At 38.5% G+C, this 17,770-nt stretch overlaps 2 pseudogenes; both read right to left on the bottom strand.

Annotated features, from left to right (window-relative positions):
* LOC114633062 overlaps positions 1–17,770 on the bottom strand; it is a 36,532-nt pseudogene that overhangs the window by 5,199 nt on the left and 13,563 nt on the right.
* Positions 5,196–13,397, bottom strand: LOC114633064 (annotated as a pseudogene).

Genomic DNA, 17,770 nt, shown 5'->3' with positions numbered 1-17,770 from the left:
TTACCATACATGGAAAAAACAAGATATTCCATGAGAAAAAACAAATTTAAACAAAATTTTTCCACAAATCCAGTCCTACAAAAGATAATAAATGGAAAGCTTCAACACAAGGAGGGAAACTACAACCTAGAAAAATCAAGATAGTAATTTTCTTCAAAGAAACCCAAAAGAAGATCGGCATACAAACATAATTCTAATAACAAAAATAACAGGAAGCATCACTTTTCCTTAATATTTATTAACATAAATGGACACAATTTCCCAATAAAAAGATATAGACTAATGAAATGGATATATAAACAGGACCAAACATTTTGCTGCATACAGGGAATGTACCTCAGTGACAAAGATAGACACTACCTCATTTTAAAAGGATGGAAAACAATTTTCCAAGCAAATGGTCCTAAGAAACAAGCTGGAGTAGCCATTCTAATATTGAATAAAATTGACTTTCAACCAAAAGTTATCAAAAAAAAAGTTAAAAAGGACATTTCATACTCATCAAAGGAAAAATCAACCAAGATGAAATCTCAGTTCTGATCATCTATGCTCCAAATGTAAGGGCACCCAAATTCATAAAAGAAAGTTTACTAAGGCTCAAAGGACACATTGCACCTCGCACAATAATAGCAGGAGACTTCAACACTTCACTCTCATCAATGGACAGATCATGGAAACAGAAACAAAACATAGACACAGTGAAACTAACAGAAATTATGAGCCAAATGGATATAGCAAATATCTATAGAACATTTCTTCTAAAAACAAAACAAAACAAAAATACCTTCTTCTCAGCACCTCATGGTACCTTCTCCAAAACAGACCTTGTAACTGGTCACAAAACAGGTCTCAAGAGATATATTAAGATTGAAAGAATCCCTTGGATCCTATCAGATCACCATTGACTAAGGCTGCTCTTCAATAATAATGAAAACAATACAAAGTCAACATACACATGGAAACTGAACTATACTCTACTCAATAATAACTTGGTAATGGAAGAAATAAAGAAAGAAGTTAGACTTTTTGGAATTTAATGGAATTCAAGCCATAAAATAACAAAACTTATGACACACAATGAAAGCAGTGCTAAGGGGAAAACTCATATCACTAAATACCTACAAAAAAACAAAAATTAAAACAAAAGAAAAACTAGGGAGAACATACACTAGCAGTATGACAGCACACCTGAAATTTCTAGAACAAAAAAAAAAAAAGCAAATTCACCCAAGAAAAGTAGGTAACAGGAAATGATCAAACTCAGGGCAGATATCAACCAAGTAGAAACAACAACAACAAAAAACTATACATAAGAATTAACAAAACCAGGAACTGGTTATTTGAGAAAATCAACAATATAGATAAACACATACCCAGATGAACCAGAGGGTACAAAGACAGTATCCAAGTTAATAAAATCAGAACTCAAAAGAGAGACGCAATAAGAGAAACTGAGGAAATTCAAAAGATCATCAGATCCTACTACAAAAGCCTATGGTCATCAAAACTGAAACATGTAGATGAAATGTACAATTTCTAGACATTTCAGGTACCAAAGTTAAATTAGGATTAAATAAACTATCTAAAGAGTCCCATTACCCCTAAAAAAAATAGCTGCAGTCATTAAAAGTCTCCCCACAAAAAAAGTCCAGGGACAAATGAGTTTAGTGCAGAATTCTATCAGACATTCAAAGAAGACCTAATACTAATAGTCTTCAAAGTATTCCACAAAATAGAACAGAAGGAACACAACTCAAATCTCTCTCTGAAGCTACAATTATGCTCATACCTAAACTACACAAAGACCCAACAAAAAAGAGAATTTCAGACCGATCTCTCTTATGAATACTGATGCAAAAATAGTCAATAAAATTCTCACAAACCAAATCCAAGAACACATTAAATTGATCATACATCATGATCAAGTAGGCTTTAACCCAGGAAAGCAGGAATGGTTCAATATACAGAAATCCATCAATATAATCCACTATATAAACAAACTCAAAGAAAAAAAAAACATATGATCTTCTCACTAGATTCCGAGAAAGCATTTGACAAAATTCAATATCCTTTTACAGGAAAAAGACCTGGAAAGATTGGGAATTCAAGACAAGTACCAAAACAGTAAAAGCAATATACAGCAAACCAGTAGCCAACATCAAACTCAATGGAATTAAATTTGAAGCAATGCCACTAAATCATGGTTAGACAAGACTGCGAACTCTCTCCCTACCTATTCAACATAGTACGTTAAATCCTAGCCAGAGCAATTTGACAATCAAGGAAGGTCAAAGGGATACAAATTCGAAAAAATTAAGTCAAAATATCATTCTTTGCAGATGATGTGATAGTAAACTTAAGTGATTGATCCCAAAACCTCCACAAGAGAACTCCTAAACATGATAAACAACTTCAGCAAAGTGGCTGGATATAAAATTAATTCAAACAAATCAGTAGCCTTCCTCTACTCAAAGGATAATCAGGCTGAGAAAGCAATTAGGGAAATGACACCCTTTACAATAGTCACAACAATTTTAAAATACCTTAGTGTGAATCTAACCAATCAAGTGAAAGATCTGTATGATAAGAACTTCGAGTTTCTGAAGAAAGAAATCAAAGAAGATCTCAGAAAATAAAAAGATCTCCCATGATCATGGACTGACAGGATTTACATAGTAAAAGTGGCTGTCTTGTAGAAAGCCATCTGCAGATTCAATGCAATCCCCATCAAAATTCCAACTCAATTCTTCATAGCTTTAAAAAGACCATTTCTCAAATTTATTTGGAATAACACAAAAACCCAGAATAGGGAAAACTATTCTCAACAATAAAAGAAGTTCTGGAGGATTCACTCTTCCTGACCTCAAGTTGTTCAACAGAGCAATAGTGATAAAAATCGCATGGTATTGGTACAGAGACAGGCAGGAAGATCAATGGAATAGAGTTGAAGACCAAGAAATTAACCCATATACCTATGGTCACTGCATCTTTGAAAAAGTAGCTAAAACCATGCAGTGGAAAAAAAAGACAGCATTTTCAATAAATGATGCTGTTTCAACTGGAGAAGAATGCAAATTGATCCATTCTTTTCTTCCTGTACAAGGCTCAAGTCCAAGTGGGTCAAGGACCTCCACATAAAATCAGATACATTAAAATAATAGATGAGAAAGAGGGGAAGAGCCTCAAATACTTGGCACAAGGGGAAAGCTCCTGAATAGAATACCAATGTCTTTTGCTCTAAGATCAAAAATTGACAAATGGGACATCACAAAATTTCAAAGATTCTGAAAAGCAAATGGTGTAGGAGGAACTAAGGTGGGAGGCGTACAGAGAGGAAGAGGAGGAGTTGGGAGAGGAAGAGAAAAAGGAAGAGGAAAAGCTAGAGAGGGTAGAGATGTAGGAGGATGGAGAATCACACAGGTATGGAGAGCACTTGTGGGGAACAACTTATAAACTTACAATTAGGTTAGCTAATTGTGATACAACTCTCTTTGTATGGGCATCTTGTTATTAATCATTATCAAACATATAAAGCCTTTGATTAATCTATAAGAATTAGAGTCTCATTCTCTTACTGGGCCCACATGGATGGAGAAATGGTCTGGGCAATGCCGTGCCTTGCAGAGACAGTGTAGAAGATTAGCAGAGCCATCTCTCATGCTGGTATCTAGTGGGTGGCAGGGCTGGTGTTTCTAGTGGGCTGGTTCTATCTGCGGTGTGCAGGTGACCTCAGGCTGAGAAACATGGCGGCTGGGCTAGGCAAAGCCTCTGCAGCTTAGATAGTTGACCTGAGCCAGAGGCAGTTTAAATAATTACATCAACAATAGGGCAAAACAGCAACCAACAGATTGGGAAAAAATCTTTATCAATCCAACATCCAATAGAGGTCTAATATCCAATATATACAAAGAACTCAAGAAATTAGCCTCCAGACAATCAAATAACTTTATTTAAAAATGGGAAACAGATATAAACAAAGAATTCTCAACTGAGATACTTTAAATGATCAAAAAGCACCTAAAGAAATGTTCAGTATCTTTAGTCATTAGGGAAATGGAAATCAAAACAATCCTGAGATTCCACCTCACACCAGTCAGAATGCCTAAGATCAAAAACTCAGATGACAGCAGATGCTGATGAGGATATGAAGAAAGAGGAACACTCCTCCATTTTCAGTGGAATTCTAAGCTGGTACAACCACTCTGGAAATCAGTCTGTTAGTTCCTCAGAAATTTGGACATAGTATTACCTGAGGACCCAGCTTTACCACTTTCTCTGTTTTCTTCCTTTCCTAAAGACTCATGCTTCTCTTAACACTGGCAATTCTAGCTCATCACATCTGACTGCATACACCTCAGATGAATCAGACTACAAATGTAATAATTCATCAAGAATGTTAAATGGAATAGAACAGTCATTAAGCACAGTAAGGAATATTTGTAAGGACAAATACCACTTTTTTTCATGTACAAAAATCTAACTATTCCTCCATCTATCTCTGTATTTATATGATAAGAATGTAAATGAAGCGATATGTGCCAGAGTAGATGTGTGATGTCATAAATGTAAGTTATATGTCTACAGGAATGCACAGATACACGAACAGAGAAATATATGTATATATACAGAAATATGTGTATATGTACATATATGTACATATGTGTATATGTACATGTACATATGTGCATATACACAGAAAGAAAGATAAGGACTATTTTGGAAAATATTAAGAAGAAATAGAAAGGGTAGTAGAAAGAGAAATTAAAATGAAACAAAGTGAGGCAAAGTGTAAGTTACAATAGTCATGACTTGGTGGGAGCTAAATCATAAAATTTCTGAAGATTCACAAAAAATCTGGGGAGCTGGTACTGCCAAGTTCTTTTCAACTAAAACACAAATTGACCTTATGTTATTGAAGCTTTCTAGGATTGTTCTTTTCAAAGCTTTTACAAGCCTGTCACATTTATTAGAATGCACCTTAACTAAATATGATTAAATTTTAAAACTAAAATGAATAGTATTTTTTCATAATAAACCAATTTATTGTTTTTAGCTCACAATTACAATACAGTTAAGTTCAAGAAGGCCAAACATTTGCCCAGTAACCAACACTACAAGCCTCAGTAAACATCTATAGTTATAACTCTTTCATGGCCATTCCGAAGCAATGGAGCTGTTAGAATAAGGGTCCACACTTATACTACAGAAGCAATTTTACATTTCTTCACCTTGAACTTCTTGATTAGATTACCCATTTGCAATCCTGCACTGCCGTAGCACCTGGTTGAAGCCCTCACAGAGCTTGGCATCACTCTGGTTCTGGGCACACTCCACAAACTGCTTGATTTCTAGAGAGCAAGGTCCAAAAGACTGCTGGTTCTGTAGCTGGGATCCCTGCGGCTCCTGGTAAGTGATATCAGGCTTTGCAGGCTCAGCATCTCCACCTCCGCTCAAGCCCCCAGTGATGGCCTGACCCAGGTTGTGCCCCACTGCAGAGCCCACAGCTACACCGGCAACAAGTGGTAGCCATCTGGGCCATGAGGCCTGGCTGCCAGGGGTAGGGGGACAGCAGCAGGTGAGCCAACTGCAGATGGTGCAGCTGCTGCTGGAGGCTGAGCTGGAGGTGCTTTTCTGGGAGCAGCCCAGAGACCCAGCTAGCCAGAGAAGTCACCCCGGAAGTGCGGCATCCTAACTGCTTGCAGTCTCCACATTCAGGGAAGACAAGCTGCGAAACTCCCCAAAGTGTCCAGCAATTGGAAAAATTAAGTTGTAGTCTCAATAGATGTGGAATGTATTTTATTCATAATCATTTGTTTACAGACTACCTATGACTGCTTCTCTACTACTCATGGCAGAGCTTCTAAAAAGGAGGCACGATTCTCATGGCCTAGAAAGCCTAAAGCCTGTCAGGCTAATTATGGAAAAGATAACTGGTTCCTTATTATCTTATTAGTTCCACTAAGAACTTTATTCTAATAATATCATGAGCTAGCGTCAGTATGAAGGGTTGTAAGTTTACCTGATGCAACATTAGCCTCAAACTAGGCTTATAAACACAAGGAATTTGTGAGGTGATATGTCATTCCTATTTTGTCCTTCATTCTATTTACAATTTAGTTCTGTCTACGGACATAAACATTTACAAGTTTTGAATATTAGCCGTGGACCTCATCTGTAAGAAACAACAGTGTTATCTCAAGAATCTCATTCAGCTAAAGAGAGCAAACTGATATCCTAACATTATACTACATCAGTCATTACAGAGCAAGTTCCATTGTCACATACCAAAGTTAGTTCCATGATTCCCATAAGACATTAGTAACTTCACCTCTACCGATGTCTTTTTGTCCCCACTTCTCAAAACATAAGACTTTCCAGGAAAGAGCAATGAACTCCTTCTGAATGAAATTATTACTATAAAAATTTGGTATTTTTTATCTGTACTACCATGTACTCAATTAGAAATTTTTCAGTATTTTGAAAGCAATACTACATAAGCACAAAAATGCAATAAGTAAAAACAAAACCACATCAGGAAACATTTTCAACTTAATTTTGAACAGAGAGATCAATCAGTTTTAGTGTCAAATTGTTACAAGTTTGAGGAAGAGAAAGTATGAACAGAGATTTTTTAACATAGAAGCCATAGCCAATGTGTTGTAGAAAATATCCAATATGTATATGTGTTTCTAACCTATACAGTCAGTAACTAATCCAAACCAAATTAAGGCCATGCTAAAGGCCTCCCATCACCTCACAGTTATTGAGATTGTTTACTACAGTTCCCATCAGATGGATGACTCTATTGTCTCCAAGGGAAACAACTGAGTTGATGAGGCAGCTAGAACTGCAGCCCTTAGGGGCTTAGACTTGTCTCACCCTCTTAAAGACATCCTTACAGTGCAACCCACATCTCCACCTTCAGCCCCTGACACTAGTCAAACTCTGTCCTATCTTCACCAACTCTTTCATCCTAACAGACAAGTGTTGTCTTATTTTGTTAAGATCCACCTACAGCCTACTCTTGAGGAGTTAAGTTTCTTAAAATCTACCACTGCTTCTTGCAAAATCTGTCATATGTCAGATTCCAACTGGAGGTATTTTAACACCCCTTTTCTTACCCATCAAGCTAGAGGTTCCTTTATTGGAACTGACTGGCAACTTGATGTTGTCCACATGCCCACTGTCAAACATGCCAAGTACCTCCTTGTCTTGGTAGACACATTTTTGGGGTGGGTAGAGACACTTCCCACAACTAACAAAAGAGCTCAGACCATCTCTAATCTCCTCCTCCCAGATATCATCTCTCTATTTGATGTCCAAGCCTCCCTCCAGTTAGATAATGGTACTGAATTTACTTCCCAGATCTCTCAAATTCTATCTAAGGCCCTAGACATCCTTTGGCATTTTCATATTCCCTACCACTCTCAATCTTCAGGTAAGGTGGAAAAACTAACCTCTCTTTAAAAACCACTCTTGTCAAGCTATCATAGGAACTTCATCTTGATTGGGCTAAACTCTTACCTCTGGCTCTTTTCAGGATATGAGATCTCCCCAAGAGACCTCTCTTCATCTCACCCTTTGAACTTACACATGGACATCTGGTCCTAACCCCTGGTCTTTCCCTAAATGCTCTCTCCTCCCAGACCAACTACTCACCCATTACTCTACCACCTCCATTTTCTCCTATGGAACTTTGCTGACCACCATCTACAGCAACCACACACTGTGTCCTATCTACTGTCTGTCAACATTGGTGACCAGGTCCTCTTATCCCCTCCAGACCATTGGCCCTCACCCATCTCCCCTAAATGAAAAGGCTCTTTTACCATCTCTCCTAAAGACAGGACTCTTTTAAGGTAATTCTCATGACCCGTACAGCTGCTAAACTTGAGGGACTCTCTCATTGGGTCCACCTGTCTCATCTCAAACCTTTCATTCATCCACCTAAAAATGACTCTTCTTCATACTCATTGACCCTAACAAGACAGTGCTCTGTAAAGCTCCAGAAGATGTCGAGACCACCTACCCTGTCTCCAATCCCAGAAAATGAGACTCCACTCTAGCAGCTGTGCTCTATCTGACTGAATTGGCCATGGGTTTCCCTTCCTTCACTTGCTGTTCATTTCCATCCAGGGTAGCCCTTACATCTAGAGATTCGAGGTTCAAGAAACCCCCACAGATAACAAACAGTTTTTCCAAATAGGGTCAGGAAACTGTTCCATAGCCAGATGCAAGGAACCAATCCAAATTTCTGTCATCCTTGTATCTGTTATTATCCCTTCTAAATATTATGATCTCTCAACTTGCTTTTTCTTTGACCAGAAAAAAAGATTATTGTAGAAAATACCAGATGAATATGGGTTGCCCGTAATGGTCTTGTCAGATACACATGCTAGGATAACAGACCAATCATCTCTTCTTTCAACACTGCAAGACACTTTTTTTCTACATACAAGACTCATGGAATCCCAGGTGGGAGAGAGGAGTTGTTGGTAAGCTCTATCACAAAAATCAACTCAGGTCATCAGTACACATCCAGAGAAAATATGGCTCAATTGCCCAACCTCTAGATATTGGGAAAGTAAGAGAAGTAAACACTCCTTCTAAGTCCTTACCTCTTTGACATCACCCCTCATAAATGGCACTAACTTGTCATTTTACCTTTTGCTTCAGACCTTGACCTCAGTGTACCAATTCCTAATGTCACAAGACCTGAACCTCTACCAGTGGACTCTGATGGTGAAAGTGAGCTGTACCCTAAAATTAACAATGCCTCTAGACAACAGGAAGCACTCTAGGAGTCACAACTCTCTTATTCTCTTTCCACCATCAGCTTCCTCCTCCCCTATTTTTTCTGTTCTTTTTGTAATAAGAAAAAGGGAGGTATGTTGGTATTCAGAGCCAGCTTAACAAACCAGCTCCAAACTCATGTCACACATAGGTGACATCTGTTGCCATGACAACTCTGCATACCTTCTTGGAGCCAACTACTCACACTTACCTTGGAACTGCCTATGTCACAGCCTAGGTAAGGAAAACCTTTCCCCACCTTTGAACTTTTTCTTTGTCTTTTCTTTCTCTCCTCTTTGTCCCTGTTCTTCCCTAATAAAACCTCTACCACAAGGAAATGCTTCACCCTGGTATGGTCTATTCAAACAGAAGCTGCCATTCCAACACAATAGCAATGCCCACTTATAAAGATGCTCACGCTGTAAAAAGATATCAATGAAAAGTTCTTCTACAAGGAATGTTAAATAGTACAACTTTATGTCAATATTTTATGCTACAACCACTAGAAATAATTCATAGGCAAGTTGCTCAGTCCATTATTTATTATTACAATGATGATGTTTTGTTAGCTGATTCTGATGCAGATATATGTTGGAGATTGTTTCTAATGCTTGGTTATAATCAGGAATCTACTTGTCCAAACATAAAAAGATCCTTGTCCCCATTTGATTTTTGATTGATCAATAAAGATGTCAGCAGTCAATCACTGGAAAAGGACACAAGGCAGGATTCTTAGAGTTGCTCAAGCTAGACTGCAGTGAGTAGGAGAAGGAGAAATCACCATGAAGCAGTGGGATATGGATGAATGTAGAGAGCTGCAGGAGATAAAGCCAATGAGCTAAGTAAGAATTCAGGAAAGTGGCAACTGACCACTTCCTAGATTGGGTTTAGGGTATCAGGGGAAGGTGGAAGAGTGCCCAGAATTTGATGTTGCCAAGGTATTTAAAAATTAAGTTGCATGTGTTTGTGTCTTCAATTTCTGAATCCAGATAGCTCCTGTGCAGGCACTTGCATGGGATCCACCAGGAGTCAAAGTGGTGTAGCCCAAACTCACTGCTATATATGGTACAATGTAGTGGGAGAACTCCCTATTAAAATAATTTAGAGATTTCCAAATGAAAGATATAAAACACAAGCACTATGAGATGAATTTACAAAGAGGGAAGATTTGGTTTCTCATCCTGCCAAGCTGAGTCACAAGTCACATGGTTCTCCAGAAGGGCAGGACACTAGAATAAAGGAATGTAGCCCCTGGCAGGGATTTACCACATGCTGGGAGGAAGACAGTCACAAGCTGACAATAAAATCAGCCTGCCTCCACCCATCAGATGAATAAAGGATGGGCATTTATAAATTTATTGAATTGGTTTTGTTTTAATTTATTTACTTATTTATTTTAAACTTCAGACTTTATTTCCCTCCCAGTCCACTTTCTGACTGTTCCACATCCTGTAACTTCTCCCTCCCAGTCCTGTCTCCAAGAGGATGTCCCCAGCCTCTAATCCACCAGACCTCTAAACTCCCTGGGACCTCCAGTCTCTTGAGGGTTAGGTGCATCTCAGACTGAACCCAGACCTGGTAGTCCTCTGCTGTATGTATATGTATTGGAGGCCTTATATCAGCTGCTGTATGCTGCCTGGTTGGTGGTCCTGTGTTTGAGAGATCTTTGGGATCCAGGTTAATTGAGACTGCTGGTCCTCCTACAGGGTTGCCATTCCCCTCAGCTTCTTCCAGCTTCTCACTAATTCAACGGCAGTTGTCAGCAGCTTTTGTTCATTGTCTGGGTGCAAATATCTGCATCTGACTCTTTCAGCTGCTTGTTGGGTCTTTTGGAGCTCAGTCATGATAGGTTCCTTTTTATGAGTACTCACTCCACAGTCTCAGTAATAGTGTCAGGCCTTAGGACTTCCCCTTGAAGTATCACACTTTGGGCCTGTCTTTTCCTGAAACTTCCTTTCCTCGGGCTCTTCTCCATTTCCATTCCTGCAGTTTGTTCAGACAGAAACAATTATGAGTCTGAATTTTGACTGAGGGAAGGCAACCCCCTCCCTCACTTAGTGCCCTGTCTTCCTGTTGGAGGTGGGTTCTCTAAGTTCCCTCTCCCTACTGTCAGGCATTTCATCTAAGGATCCTCCCTTTGAGTCTTGAGAGTTCCTTACTTTTCAGGTTTCTGGTGCATTCTGGAGGGTCCCCCCAACCTCCTAACTCCCGAGGTTCTCTGTTTCCATTCTTTCTGCTGACCATCCAGAATTTCAGTCCTTTTCCCACACCCAATACCAGATCATATACCCCTGACCAGGCCTCCATCCCTTTTCCCTTCCAGGTCCCTCCTTGCCCCCTTGTGGTCACTTTCTTTTCCCTCCCAAGTAAGATATAGGCATCCTCACTTAGGCCCTTCAGCTTGCTGAATTTTTTTGTTTTTGTGGACTGTATCTTGGGTATTCTGTACTTTTTGTTGGCTAATACACACTTATTAGTGAGTACATACCATACATGTCCTTTTGGGTCTGAATAATATAAGTTAATATACAGAGTTTACCCATGACGTGTAGGGATTTCTTCCTGAGGTTCAAAACTGATACAAAGAGCTTAAACTAGGAATCTGGGAGCTCCATGCTGTGCAAAGAGACTTTCTGGAGGAGGAACACAATAAGAGACAGAGGGGCAGATTGTTACCTCAACCTGCTTTCTACAAACATATAAGGATAAGGACAAATAAATTTGACTTAATTGTTTTCAAGGACAGAAGGGATATTGAATTGAAAAATGCTTTACACAAAAATTAAATCTCACCAAGGCAAAGTCTCATAATTTTTTAACATGTTCCACTTGTAATTTCTGGAATTGCTTTTGCCTAGTTTGACATAAATAGAGCCTAGAAATAGGCTCATATAGTAAGTAGAAATAGATAATTAACATTGAAGCATTCAATCCTTAAAAAATAAGGATGAAAGCAGGGGATAGGAAGCATAACCTATCTCAGACAGTATAAACTTAGGCCTTGAGAATTATAATAGGAGAAAGGGGCATACTTCAATAGGATATACAATCATATCGTACCATAGAGATAATAATCTTCATAGAAGGGAGGACTTAAGTATATGTAGATATATAAAACATTGAGGCTTTAGATCTTAAATTATAGGTCAAAAAGCAGGAGATGGTGATGAAGCACTATCTCAATGGTTAATATTTGTTTAGATTGCTTTAATTGCCTTAAAATGCTTTAATTTTCAAAATGTGTGTGGTTATGAGTTTGATGATTACATTAAAATTCCTCTGGGAGAGAGATCAAGCTATACTTTAATGATTTCCAGTTACTGGACCAAAAATTCTACTTTAGGAGACTTTCAACTTTGCGTTGAAAGGAAAGGAGAAAAGGCTTTGGATGCCTTCCAGTGTGGTATTGGTCAAATATGACAGGGTAAAAACTCCTGAAGATCTCAAAAAGAAAACAAAAATCAAGAAAATGGAACACAATTGTGGGTTTGAACATGCACATGCAGGGGGTGGCTTGGGCTCCCCCATGGACCTTGCCGGAGGGGTCCGGGAGGCTTTTCCCACAGTGGAGGTTCCCACATATGCAAGAAAGTCCAAGGTCCAGAAGACATGTGTAATCCAAGATGAAAATTTTATTGTTCATGATGGTAGTTGGATCTAGATATGAATTCGCCCCCACCAAATGCCAGGAGGAGCTCTCTTATGTGGAGAGTGGGAAAGAGGAGGGGCTAGAAAGGGGATAACTTAATTAGCTATGTCCCCTGGCCTTTAGATAACTCATTAATGTGTAAATCTCAAGGCCTGTTAGTCATTCCCTCTACCTGTGTCTTACATGACTGACCATACAGGTTAAATGGAGATGAGACCATGTGTCTGGGCCCTGGGTTTTGGGGGTGTGGCCAAACACCTGCAGTCTCGGGTTCCAGGCTCGTGCCAACCCAAGATGTCTACAGCCTGACACAAGATAGGTAATTTGATATTCTAATTCTTCCACATGGCAACAGCCCAATAACTGGCTTAAACATAAAATATGTCTCAAGCCAAAACTTCAGCTAAAATGAGAAAATAAATCTTGTTGATTATGGAATCTTAAGATTCATAGTGCCATCCTTCATATGGCATAAAGGAAGGATTCTCATAATTGGCTATTCATAAAATTAACTCATCAAAAAGATAGTTGTCTTTCACATGCTCAAACCAGGAACAAAATTTCATCATTAGTTTATCTGTTCCCATTGCACAATCCATATTAACATGATAATGGTACTAAAAGTTTGGTGGTGAGAGTCATATAACAGAATGTACAGCTTTGGCAAGATTCATCCTCAGAGATGCTGAACTGATGCTTTCCAGAGACTTGCTTGCAAAACAGCTTAAAAAATTGCTACTGATTCCAAATGATCTCACCTTATCCAACCTTTCAAATGGATCCAGTCAGAACTTCAGTCATGCCCTAACCCTTTTAAACATATAGGGACTAGATAACAAATGCTAAATTAGCTTTCTTAAGTGTAATCAGTCCTTCTAACTTTCATACACTTCTCTACCTCGTTAAAGAAATTCTCATCACCCTTATTCAGCAGGAAGAAGCCAAAGAATGTCATGATTTCCAATCCCTGTGTTTGGTTGCCCAGTCATATTTATTTTCCAAATTATAGATAAGTTGCCATTTTAAAGAATAATTTGAAAATGGTCCTAATTTTAAACAGGGAGGAAATAAATAGGATAGATTACTAAATTTTCTTTTTGAACAAAGCAATGTGTAGCCATAATCTTACATGAGTATAAATCTGTATATTGATATGAAATTTGAAATTAGTAATGTTACTCTTAGCTAGGCACTGTGCCTATGCAACTCATTTAAGAATACAAAGCACTTGTCATACAGGTCTTTCACTTGCTTGATTAGATTTACAAAAAGGTATTTTATATTATTTGTGACTATTGTGAAGGGTATCATTTCCCTAATTTCTTTTTCAGTCTGTTTATCTTTCATGTAGAGGAAGGCTACTGATTTGTTTGAGTTGATTTTATAACCAGCCACTTTGCTGAAGTTGTTTATCAGGTTTAGGAGTTGTCTGGTGGAAGTTTTGGGGTCACTTAAGTATACTAATATATCATCTACAAATAGTGATATTTTGACTTCTTCCTTTCCTATTTGGATCCCTTTGAGTTCTTTTTGTTGTCTAATTGCTCTGGCTAGGATATTCAGTACTATATTGAATAGGTAAGGGGAGAGTGGGCAGTCTTGTCTAGTCCCTGATCTTAGTGGGATTGCTTCAAGTTTCTCTCCATTTAGTTTGATGTTGGCTGCTGCTTTGCTGTAAATTGCTTTTACTACGTTTATGTAGCGGCCTTGAATTCCTGATCTTTCCAAGACTTTTATCATGAAGGGATGTTGAATTTTCTCAAATGCTTTCTCAGCATCTAGTGAGATGATCATGTGGTTTTTTTCTTTGAGTTTGTTTATATAGTGGATTACATTGATGGATGTCCAAATATTGAACCATCCCTGCGTCCCTGAAGAAAGAAATCAAAGAAGATCTCAGAAGATGGAAAGATCTCCCATGCTCATGGATTGGCAGGATTAATATAATAAAAATGGCCCTCTTGATAAAAGCAATCTACAGATTCAATGCAATTCCCATTAAAATCCCAACTCAATTCTTCACGGAGTTAGAAAAGGAAATTCTCAAATTCATTTGGAATAACAAAAAAACCAGGATATGAAAACTTTCTCAACAATAAAAAGAATTTCTGGAGAAATCACCATCCCTGACCTCAAGCTGTACTAGAGAGCAATAGTGATAAAAACTACATGGTGTTGGTACAGAGACAGGCAGGAAGATCAATGGAATAGAATTGTAGACCCAGAAATGAACCCCCATACCAATGGTCACTTGATCTTTGACAAAGTAGCTAAAGCTATCCAGTGGAAAAAGGACAGCATTTTCAACAAATGGTGCTGGTTCAACTGGAGGAAAACATGTAGAAGAATGAAAACTGATCCATTCTTATCTCCTTGTACAAAGCTCAAGTCTAAGTGGATAAAGGACCTCCACATAAAACCAGATACACTGAAATTAGTAGAAGAGAAAGTGGGAAAGAGCCTCAAATACTTGGGCACAGGGGAAAAGTTCCTGAACAGAACACCAATGGCATATCCTCTAAGAACAAGAATTGACAAATGGGACTTCATAAAATTGCAAAGTTTCTGTAATGCAAAGGACACTGTCAATAGGACAAAATGACAACCAACAAATTGTGAAAAGATCTTTACCAATCTTACATCTGATAGAGGGCTAATATCCAATATATGATAAGAACTCAAGAAATTAGACTCCAGACAACCAAATAACCCTATTTTTAAAAATGGGGTATAAAGCTTAACAAAGATTTTTCAACTGAGGAAACTTGAATGGCCAAGAAGCACCTAAAAAAATGTTCAGTTTCCTTAGTCATCAGGGAAATGCAAATCAAAACAACCCTGAGATTCCATCTCACACCAGTCAGAATGGCTAAGATTAAAAACTCAGGTGACAGTAGATGCTGGCGAGGGTGTGGAGAAAGAGGAACACTCCTCTATATTTGGTGGGACTGCAAGATGGTACAACCACTTTGGAAATCAGTGTGGCGGTTCCTCAGAAAATTCAACACAGCATTACCTGAGGATCCAGCTATATCACTCCTAGGAATATACCCAGAAGATGCTCCAACATATAACAAGGACATATGCTCAACTATGTTCATAGCAGCCTTATTTATAGTAGCCAGGAGATGGAAAGAAGCCAGATGTCCCTCAACTGAGGAATGGATTTAAAAAATGTGGTACATTTACACAATGGAGTATTACTCAGCTATTAAAAACAATGAATTCTAGAATTTCCTAGGCAAATGGATGGAACTAGAAATTATCATCCTGAGTGAGGTAAGCCAATCACAAAACAACACACATTGTATTCACTCACTGATTATTGGATATTAGCCCAGAACCTTGAAATGCCCAAGATGTAACTCACAGGCCAATGAAGCTCATGAAGAAGGAAGACCAAGTGGGAGTGATTCGGTCCTTCTTAGAAGGAGCAACAAAATACTCAAGGGAGCAAATATGGAGACAAAGTGAGGGACAGAAACTGAAGTAGGGGCCGTCTGAAGACCATTCCACCTGAGTATCCATCCCATGTGCAGTCACCAAAGGTAGATGCTGATGTGGAAGTCAGGAAGTGCATGCTGATAAGAGCCTGATATAGATGTCACCTCAGAGGTCTGCAAGTGTCTGACATATTCAGAGGCAGATGCTCACAACTAGCCATTGAACTGATCATTGGGTTCCCAATGGAGGAGTTAGAGTGAAGACCATTGGAGCTGAAAGGGTTTGTGGCCCCATGAGGAGAGCAACAATACCAACCAACCACAGCTCCCAGGGTCTAAACCACCAGCCTGGGACCACATAGGGATGGATCCATGGCTTCAGCTGTATATGTAAGAGTGGAGGGCCCTGCTGGTCATAGGTGGGAGAAGAGATCCTTGGCCTCATAAAGGCTGGACGCCCCAGGGAGTGGGCATTTGAGGGTGGGGAGGTGGGAGTGGGGGGCAGGTAGGGGTACATCCGCAGAGAAGCAGGAGGAGGGGTGAGGGGATAGGGGGTTTCTGGGTGGGTGGGGGATGGAGTAAGGGGACAAACATATGAAATGTAAATAAAACATCCAATAAAAAACAAAACAAAACAAAAAAAAGAATACAAAGCACTGACAAAGTCTTTCTAATAGCTGTTATAATAAACTAAGATGATTAAGTAACACAGGTTAAGGGCCAGATAGTAATCTCATGTTATGTTAGATTCTAATTTAATTATAGTAAAGTGCTTTCAACTTAATCCAATAGAATGGCTAAGAGTAGCTAAGGTTTACCAGTTTAAATGTACTTTACATAAATAAATCGTCTTCAAAAACACCAGAAATCTACAGAATGTGACATTTAATGTTATTTCATTATTAAGAATCATTTAACAAGGAGATGTGTCTTCTAATAAAACCTTCCCCATTCTCCTTAAAAAAGAATTGAGCAACTTTATCTACAGGTGAGGGTGCTTATCATGAAAAGGTAGTCATGTGACAGAGATAGCCCAGAAAACCTATCCATCTACTTATAAAACAAATACTGTCCAATAAAGGACACACAATAAGAGAGATTTGATAACTCAGTTCTGCAAAGACAGGACAAACTAGTCCTTCATCGTTCCTGCTCCATTTCAAAGTCTTTCAGGTGATTCTGGCCAGAAAGCTGAAGTCAGATATTCCAATATTATAAGGAATATGAGCTTCCCAGTTAGTCAGCTGTTTCTACAATTGTTTTATGTTTTAGAAGCTCTGTTTTATGTTTCCTATATATTTAAGAAATATTTAATTTGTTCTCAGATTTCTGAGGGTTGAAGGCTAGCTATGGTCTCATAAGCAAACTTAAGTTGCTTAGCATTGAGAAATATAATATAGAGTTAAAAGCATGGTATTCAGAGGGTGGAAAGGCTAAAATCAAAACATAATTCAGGTATAGAATTGAAAACTCTTTAAGTTAGGATTGAAGGTAAAATACTTTATCCAATTGACAAGTATAATGGAATAATTGTAGGATGCTAATTGCATACCATACTCTGTGATTTACATAATTGTTATGGCTATACTCAATCTATGTCTAAGAGAAGAGTTTTGTATTGTGTGTTTTTTTGTTTATTTGTTTCTTTTTGATTATTTTTTGACAAGAAGGTGAGGTGTGAGAGATTAGTTCTAATGCTTTGATTCAACTGGAAATCTGCTTCTGGAAACAATGGAGGTCCTTGTCCCCATTTGATATTTGATCATTAAATAAAGTTCCTAGCATCCTATCATTGGACAAAGGAAAAGGGGGTGATACCCTAAGAGTTCTTGGGGTAGGACTCATGGGATAAAAGAAATACAAGACAGAGAAGAGAGAATCTCAG

Source organism: Grammomys surdaster, unplaced genomic scaffold (genome assembly GCF_004785775.1).
Source record: "Grammomys surdaster isolate TR1022 unplaced genomic scaffold, NIH_TR_1.0 513, whole genome shotgun sequence".
Lineage (NCBI taxonomy): Eukaryota > Metazoa > Chordata > Mammalia > Rodentia > Muridae > Grammomys > Grammomys surdaster.
Note: the sequence above shows the minus strand (reverse complement) of the source record. Positions and strands in the feature narration are given on the sequence as shown.